Here is a 12500-nt window from a genome sequence, read left to right as displayed (position 1 = left end):
TAAGCCGAGGTATTTGATGGTCCTGGTAGGCCATCTCTCCTGGCCTTCAATCGCAACTGGACAGTTGGTGTTATAGCGCCGCATTGTGGAAACCAGCACGAGCTCAGTTTTCGCTGGGGCGAGCTCGAGATGGTGCGCCGTCATCCAGGCGCTTATCGCCGCTATCGCCGTCTCCGCCGCTTCCGCCGCCGCCTGTGGTGTGGTGCCTTTCGCCAAGACGACTAAATCGTCGGCGAAGCCCACCAGCTCCGTCCCCTGGGGCAACTCCAGTCGCAGCACGCCGTCATACATCACGTTCCACAGGGTGGGACCGAGAATCGATCCCTGTGGAACGCCCGCCGATGTTGATCGCCGCACCGGTCCCTCGCTGGTCTCGTACACTAGCTCTCGTTCTGAGAAATAACTCCTCAGAACTCTTTGAAGCGTTGCAGGGACACGCTTCTCCTGCAGAGCTAGTGCAATCGCCTGCCAACTCGCTGCGTTGAACGCGTTCCTGACATCCAATGCTGCCACCATCAGACATCTGGGATCCCGCGAGTTGGTGCGATGGAAGGACCGGGCTTGCTGGCCTAGTTCGACGACGCGCTGGATCGCCTGCACCGTTGATCTCCCACGACGAAAGCCATACTGGGATGGTGAGAGCAAGATGGCATTGCTCTCTTCCAGGTGGTCGTTGAGACGGTTGAGGATTAGCCTCTCGAACACCTTGGAAACCGCTCCCAGCATGAGCAGCGGGCGATACGAAGACGGGTCCCCAGCTGGCTTGCCTGGCTTGGCAATCAGCACCAACCGCGCCTTCTTCCATGGCCTCGGGAACTCGCCGCGCTGCAGAAGATCGCCGTAGACTCGCGCGAACACCTCCGGGTGCTGGCGCACTGCTTCCTTTAGCGCTGCATTTGGGATGCCGTCAAGTCCCGGAGCTTTTGACGACGCCATCCTCGTTGCGGCCATAATCACCTCCTCGCTGGTGATCGGTGATACATCCGCTTCGTCGTCCATCTCAATCGCTGGCCACTCGAACGGCGGATGTGTCGGGAATAGGGTGTCTACAATCGGCTGTAGAACTGCGCGATCAGTCTCAGGTGGTGTGCGACTGCGCAGTTTGGCCATCACCACCTTGTACCCCATCCCGAACACATCATCCTCCACGCTATCGATCAGCTCCTGCATGCATCGTTCCTTGCTGTGGAGGATTTCCTGCGCAAGCAGCCCGCGTTGCCGAAGAAGATCGGAAGATGCGACGGCTCGATCTTCAGGAGTGGTAGCCCGATGGCGTTGTCCCTCAGCGACTGCGCAGCACTCCCGCAACCGCTCGATCTCAGGCGTCCACCAGTACATCTTCGGCGAGACACGAAAGGTTGGCCCGGTGACTCGCTGCATGACCCCGTCACAAGCAGCAGTTAAGCCGACGAGCAGTTCGTCCGGAGTTGATGCGAGGCTGAAGCGGCTGTTTGAGAGCGCTATCTCAAAGCACTCGCGATCGAACTGTGCCGTCTTCCACCTCACTCCGGCGTGCCTTGCTAGGCCGCTGGTGTTGTGCAGCCCTCCTCGTCGCTGTAGCTGGTGTTGATGCTGCTGATGTCGTCCACTCTGGCTTGTTCGCCTACTTGGAATGGCTACGCTGAATGCGATGTACCTGTGGTCACTGCCAGAGTATTTGTTGACGATACTCCATTCACCCGGAACTGCGACGCTTGGCGAGGCAAAGCTCACGTCGATCACGCTTTCACGTGCGACTCCGTTGCCGGTGAACGTTGGCTCGCTTCCAAGGTTCAGCGTCAGCAGCCCGAGATGGTTGACCGTTCCCATCAGATTCTCGCCTCGCGATGTTGTGCGAGCGCTGCCCCATTCCTCGTTCCACGCATTAAAGTCGCCTGCTAGCACCGTTGCAGGATACCCGGCGAGCGCCATTTCTACTGCTTCCAAATAGTCGTCGAACTCCGCATTGCTGATGCTGGGCGGTGCGTAACAGCTGGCAAAGGCAACGCCCCCGATTGTTGCAACCACCAATCCCGAGGCTGCGCTTCCTCCAAGATGTTGAATGGGGTATTCGCCGGTTGCAACAATAGCCACGTTCTGCTGCTCGTCGATCGCCCATTTGATGTTGTCACGCGGAGGCCTGTACAGTTCGCTGGCGATGACAACATGCGCGCCAACCTCCTTCGCCGTCTGCAGCATAAGATCTTGAGCTGCACGGCTCCGCCCGAGATTGATCTGCAGGACTTTTAACGTCGGCAGGTCGGGTGACCTATCGAGTGCGGGCCCTTGCAAATCGCGCAACACGGCTCCTCCTGGCAATCCATCGCCAGATGGCTCGTCTTCCCGCATCGGATGCAGGCGTCCGATCGATCGATCGCGCTCTTGCACTTCGCCTGCACGTGGCCGAGTTCCAGGCAACGGAAGCATCGTTGCAGCCAATCCTGTCGTTGCTGCACGCGGCTGACAGGACTCGAGGTGTACATCACCTTGATGTGCTGTCCTGCCAGCTTCTCCGCCGCCTTCTCGGAGACTCGAACCCAGGCCATCTTCGTCGAGTCGTTCATCGTGATCAGGCGAACCTCCTTCTCGCTGATGGGTTCCCCCGAAAGGGCTGTCAGCGCTTCCGCCACCTCCTTCACCGCCGCTAAAGGGTCGATATGATCTACTCGAACCTCGACTTTGTTGGTGATAAGTCTGCAACCGAGTGATGGAGTTGTTTTATCGCAGAATGCCTTCACTGCGTTAAACACCTCCAACGAGTTTGCGGATTCCGGCAAGCTCATAACCAATCGCGAGCGTGATGTTCGCCGTCCAATTCCGAGCACCTCAGACAGATGGGCCAGTTCTGTCGCCGAGCGAATCATCCGGTAGGCCTCCAAGTAGGCTTGACCCTCGCCTGGCGTGACTTCGATGGCGTCGGGACGATGTTTTGGCTGCCGATTAGTCACGTTTGTTGGAGCCTGCGCCTGCTGCTGGTTTTTGGACGCCGGCTGTGCTGCTGCTGTTTTCTGCTGCTGTGGTGGCTGCTTACGAGCCGGGCGCCGGACAACTTGCGCCCACGAGCCACCGTTATCGCCGATCGCATCCTCTGCAGCAGTAAGGGTGGGGAAGTCGCTGGATGGCTGCTGGCTTCGCTCACCCGTCTGCCGTTTCTGCTGCTGCTGTTGTTGCTGCTGCTGCTGCTGCTGCTGCTGCTGCTGCTGCTGCTGCTGCTGCTTCTGCTGCTGCTTCTGCTGCTGCTGCTGCTGCTGCTGCTGCTGCCGCTGCTTCTGCTGCTGCTGCTGTTGCTGTTTCGCCTGCTGCTGTTGCTGCTTCGCCTGCTGCTGCTGCTGCGACCCGGTGGCCGCCTGGCTGCGCTGTGCAACTGGTTGTAGTGGCGCGTCTGGAGAGGCATCTTGTTTGGCTGCAAGCTTCCGGATAAGCTCAGCCATCTCGCGAATTTCCTCCCGCAGTGCTTGCACTTCCTTCCAGTGCCGGCTGTCAGCTTCCTCCTTCGCCCGTTGAAGGTCCTTGATCATGTCAAGAAGCCCCTTGCGCTCATCCAGATTTGCCTGCAGCAACAACCGAGTGCTTATAAGCTCATCGGACATTATCGCGAGCGTGTTCTCCAGCGATGCCAACGACGCCATAACAGGCGCCGCCTCAGGAGCCTCAGGAGCTGGCTTGTTGCTGGAAGTCGCCTTCGTCGCCTTCGTCGTACTGCTCGATGCTGTGCTGCTGCGAGTAAGCAACACTTTCGGCTCAGCGGTGAGTTTTTTCGCGCCCTCCATCATGGTAGTGTCCACGGACACCGTCCGAGGACGCAGTAATCTGCTCATACCTCACTCCGACGCCCTCTGGTGGTGAGGGTTTCTGCCGCAATAATGGAGAACCCAAAACACGCTTTTCCGAGCGTAACTCCCCCAAATGGCTTCCAATTGTCTCGAACCCAACGGCGATTTGGTGTGTGATGATGTTGTGCACAATCTTCCAGAAGAACTCGACGCTCGTTTCCCCCTCCTTCTTCCAGAAAAACAGGAAAAACCGTTTCAGACGTGGTTTTTCCGCTCTGGGGGGGTGGTAGGTGGAAGTAGGGGGGCGGGATGGTGTTCCCCGCAATCCTCGTCTCAGGCTGCGTCGATAGAGGGGTCGCGTTGGGGGGTGCGGTCGGAAAATTGGGAAAACCCAGAAAACGCTTTTCCGGGCGTAACTCCCACAAATGACGTCCAATCGTCTCGGACCCAACGGCGATTTGGTGTGTAATGATGTTGTGCACAACCTTGCCGAAGAACTCGACGCTCGTGTCCCCCTCCTTCTGCCAGAAAAACAGAAAAAACCGTTTAAGACGCGGTTTTCCCGCTCTGGGGGGGTGGTGGGTGGAGGTAGGGGGGCGGGATGGTGTTCCCCGCAATCCTCGTCTCAGGCTGCGTCGAAAGAGGGGTCGCGTTGGGGGGTGCGGTCGGAAAATTGGGAAAACCCAAAAAACGCTTTTCCGGGCGTAACTCCCCCAAATGACGTCCAATCGTCTCGGACCCAACGGCGATTTGGCGTGTGATGGTGTTGTCCACAACCTTGCCGAAGAACCCGACGCTCGTTTCCCCCTCCTTCTGCCAGAAAAACAGAAAAAACCGTTTTAGACGCGGTTTTTCCGCTCTGGGGGGGTGGTGGGTGGAGGTAGGGGGGCGGGATGATGTTCAGATGCTTCCTCTCTGCAAGCCGCGTCGATCGATACCCCACTCGGTGGGGTGCGGCGTATGATTCGGCGACGGGGGGGGCCCGGAAAAACGCTATTTTCCAGGGGGGGTGGGGGAAAACCCTTGCGGGGGGGTATTCTTCGAGGTAAACGGACACCCCTCCCCGAACAAACCCCTATCGGGAGACGCCTGGTTTTCCCGCTACGCCCGGAAAACTCTTCTGCTGCACACTTTTCCGGCTGGAACGCCCCCTGGTGGTGGAAAACTGGTTGGGTTTTTGCGGGGGTGGGTGGGGGGCACCCGCCCGAACAATCCGTCCGAAGACCCCGATCGTCTATCTCCCCTCCTTCCCCGGGAAAACTCGGAAAAACCGTCTCCGGGGGGGGTTTATCCGCTCTGGGGGGCTGGTGGTGGGTGGTGGGGGGGCGGGGTGGCCACTTCCGAACTCCCCTCTTCGAGACGCGTCGATGGAGGGGTCGCACGCCTGGATCGGTGGACTGACCACCTGGTACACCAAGGGGGGGCAGAAAAGGCCCGCCGGGAACTCCAGGAAACCAGGGCGGACAACCCGTTCGAACACCGGGTGCCGGGTGTTCCGTCCGGAAGATTTTGAAATTCCAACCTCACTTTTAACCGACGCCAAAATTTCACACACACGCCGCCATTTTCGCGACACCGAAAACCGCGTGCTTTTTTGGGTGGAAATTTCCCCCGCCTATAACTCCGCGAGTTTTCCACGGATCCGCCTGGAATTTTCACAGCTTGTTCGCCTCCGGAAAACGCACAAACCACTATATGGCAGCTTTCTGCCAGCACTTATAGTTTGAGAGTTATAATCACTCAAAGTTTTGCACTTTAAACGTCCACAAAATGGCGTACTCCATGAAATCGTTAGTTCTGTCTTCACTGTTTGGTGCGTCTCAATAGCGCGCTTCTTTTGATACGTCACTTAAACAAATCGGTCCACTAATACGCGAGTTATTCCCGGAAAACCGTTCCCCGAAAAACTCCCCCAGTTTTCCGAATTTTCCGGAAAAATTCGGAGGGGGGGTTCAGGATGGCAATCGGGGGCCGGACACAAAAATCCACTGTCCTAACTACCGAATTTCCCGAGTTTTCACCACTTCACTTTTTCCTCGCGGAGCACAGCGTGGATGCGTCTGCACTGTTCGGCTGCTCGATCGCCACTACAGGGATAACTGGCTTGTGGTCGCCAAGCGTTCATAGCGACGTGACTTTTTGATCCTTCGATGTCGGCTCTTCCTATCATTGTGAAGCAAAATTCCCCAAGCGTAGGATTGTTCACCCTTTCAAGGGAACGTGAGCTGGGTTTAGACCGTCGTGAGACAGGTTAGTTTTACCCTACTGGTGTGTGCTAATACGTGCTATCGTAACGGAACTCCTGTGCAGTACGAGAGGAACCACAGGTACGGACCACTGGCTCAATACTAGTTCGACCGGACTTTGGTATGACGCTACGTCCGCTGGATTATGCCTGAACGCCTCTAAGGTCGTAACCAATCCGAGCTGATAGCGCTTCAAAACCTAATGGGCAATCGGAAGCTAGCGGGCCTAACAACCCTCCGAGATCCGCTGGAACTGCCTCTGCAGCCTGGCGCCTCATCCCCGCTTCATAGACTGGGCCGCATCGCGCGGGGTCGCACTGCACGTGTTAGTACCTGACCATAGGGAACGCCGGTGGCCGCCGACCTCGCCGACCGTGGACTTGACTAGTTTCGATGCCCACCGACCGCCCGCAAACGACGGGACTTCAGGCTAGGAGTTTCAAGTTGTAGAGATGCGTTCGCATCGATCCTCTCAGGCGACCTACGCCTGGTGGTGTTATGGTGGACGCAAGGCACGTCCTGGCCCGGTAGTATGTACAAGAAAATGTACAAGTCCGGGAATACGGGGTGCATCGTATGTAACGTTCGATGTACATATAAAGCCTGGTAGGTGTTGGGATTATATCTGCAACACGGGCATTATCGAAAGATGGTTAAGTGGAGTCACCCAATGGGTGCCGTGCGTTATAAGGTACGTAATGCACAGTAGAGATACATTGTCGGGAGGTGGAACCCGAAAAATGTACAAGTCCGGGAATACGGGGTGCATCGTATGTAACGTTCGATGTACATATAAAGCCTGGTAGGTGTTGGGATTATATCTGCAACACGGGCATTATCGAAAGATGGTTAAGTGGAGTCACCCAATGGGTGCCGTGCGTTATCAGGTACGTAATGCACAGTAGAGATACATTGTCGGGAGGTGGAACCCGAAAAATGTACAAGTCCGGGAATACGGGGTGCATCGTATGTAACGTTCGATGTACATATAAAGCCTGGTAGGTGTTGGGATTATATCTGCAACACGGGCATTATCGAAAGATGGTTAAGTGGAGTCACCCAATGGGTGCCGTGCGTTATAAGGTACGTAATGCACAGTAGAGATACATTGTCGGGAGGTGGAACCCGCAAAATGTACAAGTCCGGGAATACGGGGTGCATCGTATGTAACGTTCGATGTACATATAAAGCCTGGTAGGTGTTGGGATTATATCTGCAACACGGGCATTATCGAAAGATGGTTAAGTGGAGTCACCCAATGGGTGCCGTGCGTTATAAGGTACGTAATGCACAGTAGAGATACATTGTCGGGAGGTGGAAACCGAAAAATGTACAAGTCCGGGAATACGGGGTGCATCGTATGTAACGTTCGATGTACATATAAAGCCTGGTAGGTGTTGGGATTATATCTGCAACACGGGCATTATCGAAAGATGGTTAAGTGGAGTCACCCAATGGGTGCCGTGCGTTATAAGGTACGTAATGCACAGTAGAGATACATTGTCGGGAGGTGGAACCCGAAAAATGTACAAGTCCGGGAATACGGGGTGCATCGTATGTAACGTTCGATGTACATATAAAGCCTGGTAGGTGTTGGGATTATATCTGCAACACGGGCATTATCGAAAGATGGTTAAGTGGAGTCACCCAATGGGTGCCGTGCGTTATAAGGTACGTAATGCACAGTAGAGATACATTGTCGGGAGGTGGAACCCGAAAAATGTACAAGTCCGGGAATACGGGGTGCATCGTATGTAACGTTCGATGTACATATAAAGCCTGGTAGGTGTTGGGATTATATCTGCAACACGGGCATTATCGAAAGATGGTTAAGTGGAGTCACCCAATGGGTGCCGTGCGTTATCAGGTACGTAATGCACAGTAGAGATACATTGTCGGGAGGTGGAACCCGAAAAATGTACAAGTCCGGGAATACGGGGTGCATCGTATGTAACGTTCGATGTACATATAAAGCCTGGTAGGTGTTGGGATTATATCTGCAACACGGGCATTATCGAAAGATGGTTAAGTAGAGTCACCCAATGGGTGCCGTGCGTTATAAGGTACGTAATGCACAGTAGAGATACATTGTTGGGAGGTGGAACCCGAAAAATGTACAAGTCCGGGAATACGGAAAAGTTCCCCATGAAAGGCTGGGGATACAATTATTGATACAAATAATGTGCCTAAGGGTACATTTATTTTTCTAAGTCCCAGAAATCCGTCACTGAACATCACGACTTACAAACACATCTTCCCCCGGTCCTCCCATATACGGCACGGGGACAAGTATGAAGAATGAAAATCATGTGTGTATGGAACATATAATGTGCCTGAGAGCACATTTTTTTTCTAAGTCCCAGAAATCCGTCACTGAACATCACGACTTACGAAGACATGTTCCCCCGGTCCTCCCATATACGGCACGGGGACAAGTATGAAGTATGAAAATTTTTGGTCACAGCGTGAAATCCCTCTAATGATCATGAAAATAGCATCGGATCACTTATCTGACCATAAAAAGTGAACCAAAACCCTATTTGGACAAACTTTTTGGTCCTATGAAAAATTCACTTTTCATATATGTCATGGTCGAAAATTTTCTAAGTCCCAAAAAATCACATATTCTCGAATATCTCGAAAACTACGTATCGGACAGGGGTCAACCAAGGTGTTTTAGAAAGGTCTTTACAAGCTCTATTTAATGAGCCATAGCGACTTTCAAGTGATTTTTTGACACTTTTTCGCATATCGGCATCCTTGGTTCCCATACTGGCCATAGGCCATAGGGCACCGAACGGCCAACTTTTGGTCCGGGGGTGAAATTTTTTTTTCACGAGATTTTGATGAAAATGGCTTCGGAACGCGTTTCTAATAATGAAAAGTGAAACCAAACAGTATTTGCGAAGAAAAAATTGTCCTATGAAAAAATCACATTTTCTTAGGGTACGGGTCAAAAATTTTCTAAGTCCCAAAAAATCACATATTCTCGAATATCTCGAAAACTACTTATCGGACAGGGGTCAACCAAGGTGTTTTAGAAAGGTCTTTACAAGCTCTATTTAATGAGCCATAGCGACTTTCAAGTGATTTTTTGACACTTTTTCGCATATCGGCATCCTTGGTTCCCATACTGGCCATAGGCCATAGGGCACCGAACGGCCAACTTTTGGTCCGGGGGTGAAATTTTTTTTTCACGAGATTTTGATGAAAATGGCTTCGGAACGCGTTTCTAATAATGAAAAGTGAAACCAAACAGTATTTGCGAAGAAAAAATTGTCCTATGAAAAAATCACTTTTTCTTAGGGTACGGGTCAAAAATTTTCTAAGTCCCAAAAAATCACATTTTCTCGAATATCTCGAAAACTACTTATCGGACAGGGGTCAACCAAGGTGTTTTAGAAAGGTCTCAACAAGCTCTAAATAATGGGCCATAGCGACTTTTTAGTGATTTTTTGACAAATTTTGTCATATCGGCATCCCGAGTTCCCATACTGGCCATAGGCCATGGGGCCCCGAACGAAAAAATTTTGGTCCGAGGGTCAAAATTTTTTTTCTCATAAATTTGTTCAAAACGCCGTCGGAACGCGCCTTAGATCATGAAAAGTGAAAAGAAACAGTATTTTGCAAAAGTTGGGGTGGCCTATGACTTACATGGCCACGTCTTAGGTCCGAGTTCCCGAGGTCGTGTTCTTCAGTGGCGGAAAAAAATGGCCACTTGTGGGAGATGCAAAATGTTCATTTTGTATTATAGGGGACACACTATCGAAGCGAAAATTTCAGAAATGGCCTAAAACGTGAAGAAATGATGGGGTATGTACGAAAAGAAGGTTTTTATGGTCAACGGTGAAAATTTTTTTTTATGAAAAATTTTGGTCTCCCACCGTTCATGAATTTCTAGGACCAAAAATCGAAAAATTTGAAAACTTCACGATCGAAAGGGAAACGCATATGTGGTGTTCCTAGGTGTGTACGGTGTACGAAAAACGGGTTCACGATGAGATATCAGGCAAATAAGTGGACCTAAAGTGAGTTATACGGGTGAGACGAGGTGTCCAAAGACCGAAATAGGGGTACCAACTGAGAACGAAATGAAGGTCCCCGAAGTCGCCATACAAGTTATAGGAGGTGTCCAAAGTACGAAAAGAGTTCCATATTCGGCTGTTCCTACTATATGGTTCCCTGATTGCTGCTCCAAGGAGTAGTGAGGAAGTGTCCAAAGGTCTGTTGGGGGTATCGAGGTGATACCCTCGACGGACAATATGCACGAAAAGTGGTTCGATGATCTATCCTGTAGGTCGTACGGCAGCCATACCCGGCTGGAAGTACCGCGGTAATTCCGCAATAAAACGTTCGCCAGACGAACAAACAAATTGAATTAGCTCATCGTAGTGTACGGAAACGAAACGAAAATGTAAGGTGATTAGGGATCCGGGAGCAATCTCGCGATCCCATGGTTCGGTGTAAGAAATGATACGAAGTGTTCATAAGTCTCCTCTGGAGGCAGAACCATCGTAGCAAAGTTCGGGAACCCAAGGGTCACAAAAACTCGTAGGACGATATCCACGAATAATCGGGGACTTGTGGGGACTACCGTGCCCTGACAAGTCAACTACACCTTAACTGGTGATGGTCGTCCTACGGGGACCTGCGGGGAACAAAAGGGTCACAAAAACTCGTAGGACAATATCTCCGAATAATCGGGGACTTGTGGGGACCACCGTGCCCTGACAAGTCAACTACACCTTAACTGGTGATGGTTGTCCTACGGGGACCTGCCGGGAACCCAAGGGTCACAAAAACTCGTAGGACGATATCCACGAATAATCGGGGACTTGTGGGGACTACCGTGCCCTGACAAGTCAACTACACCTTAACTGGTGATGGTCGTCCTACGGGGACCTGCGGGGAACAAAAGGGTCACAAAAACTCGTAGGACAATATCTCCGAATAATCGGGGACTTGTGGGGACCACCGTGCCCTGACAAGTCAACTACACCTTAACTGGTGATGGTTGTCCTACGGGGACCTGCCGGGAACCCAAGGGTCACAAAAACTCGTAGGACGATATCCACGAATAATCGGGGACTTGTGGGGACTACCGTGCCCTGACAAGTCAACTACACCTTAACTGGTGATGGTCGTCCTACGGGGACCTGCGGGGAGCAAAAGGAGTCAGAAACAATCGTAGGACGATATCCACGAATAATCGGGGACTTGTGGGGACTACCGTGCCCTGACAAGTCAACTACACCTTAACTGGTGATGGTCGTCCTACGGGGACCTTCAGGGAGCCGCAGTAAGTCGCAGGTCGTATGCGAGCCTTTGATTGGTCCTGTTGGGGGCGTGCGGGGTGTAATGCCTCGGTACGTCAAATGTTGGTGTACGATGTACATCGATAATCTGACATCCTCCTGAACAACCTTTGCTCGTGTGGTTATTGGCGCTGTGGAGTCGGTGTACTGCCGCAGGTCAATGAGAGTGGTCACAACAAAGATTGTGTCACCTGATGAACGTTATAGAAAGAGAGTCTGCGGGGACTGGTGCCCTGGTAGACAAAAAATATCGAACAAGCAATTGACGAAGACGAATTCTGGTTGATCCTACCAGTAATATACGCTTGTCTCAAAGGTTAAGCCATGCATGTCTAAGTACAACATAAATGAATGTGAAACCGCATAGGCTCAGTACACAGCCATAATTCACAAGATCATCCACCATCAGTTTACTTGGATAACTGTGGAAAAGCCAGAGCTATACATGCAACATGCCGGGACCGCTGTCCGCTTGCGGGCGGTGGAACTGGTGCCTTATTTAGTAAAACCATCGCCTCCGGGCGGCTTGAGTTGAAGTCTGGATATAGGATGCCGATCGTATGGTCGCTTGACCGACGACAGATCTTGCAAATGTCTGCCCTATCAACTATTGATGGTAGTGTAGAGGACTACCTGGTTGCGACGGGTAACGGGGAATCAGGGTTCGATTCCGGAGGGAGCCTGAGAAATGGCTACCACATCCAAGGAAGGCAGCAGGCGCGTAAATTACCCAATCCCGGCACGGGGAGGTAGTGACGAAATAACAATATGGACCTCTCTAACGATGGTCCATAATTGGAATGAATTGAGCATAAATCCTTCAATAAGGATCAAGTGGAGGGCAAGTCTGGTGCCAGCAGCCGCGGTAATTCCAGCTCCACTAGCGTAATTTAAAGTTGTTGCGGTTAAAACGTTCGAAGTTGATTCCCCGTCCAGACACGCGACCGCCGCGGGCGACCGGCACACGCCGGATACGTTCGTGCGCGAGCTCGCGGCTGCGACTCACAATGGTGTGCCTGGGCGTCAAACCTCGTGACGGTCGGGCACGTCCCGAGCCGGGTGCGTGGTGCCCGGGCAGCTCCATTTACCTTGAACAAATTAGAGTGCTTCAAGCAGGCTAGTACAAAAGCGTCCACACCCGCCCAGGGTTGGCGTTGGCCGAGAATAATCTTGCATGGAATAATGGA

Source organism: Anopheles stephensi, unplaced genomic scaffold, assembly GCF_013141755.1.
Source record: "Anopheles stephensi strain Indian unplaced genomic scaffold, UCI_ANSTEP_V1.0 ucontig22, whole genome shotgun sequence".
NCBI lineage: Eukaryota > Metazoa > Arthropoda > Insecta > Diptera > Culicidae > Anopheles > Anopheles stephensi.
Note: the sequence above shows the minus strand (reverse complement) of the source record.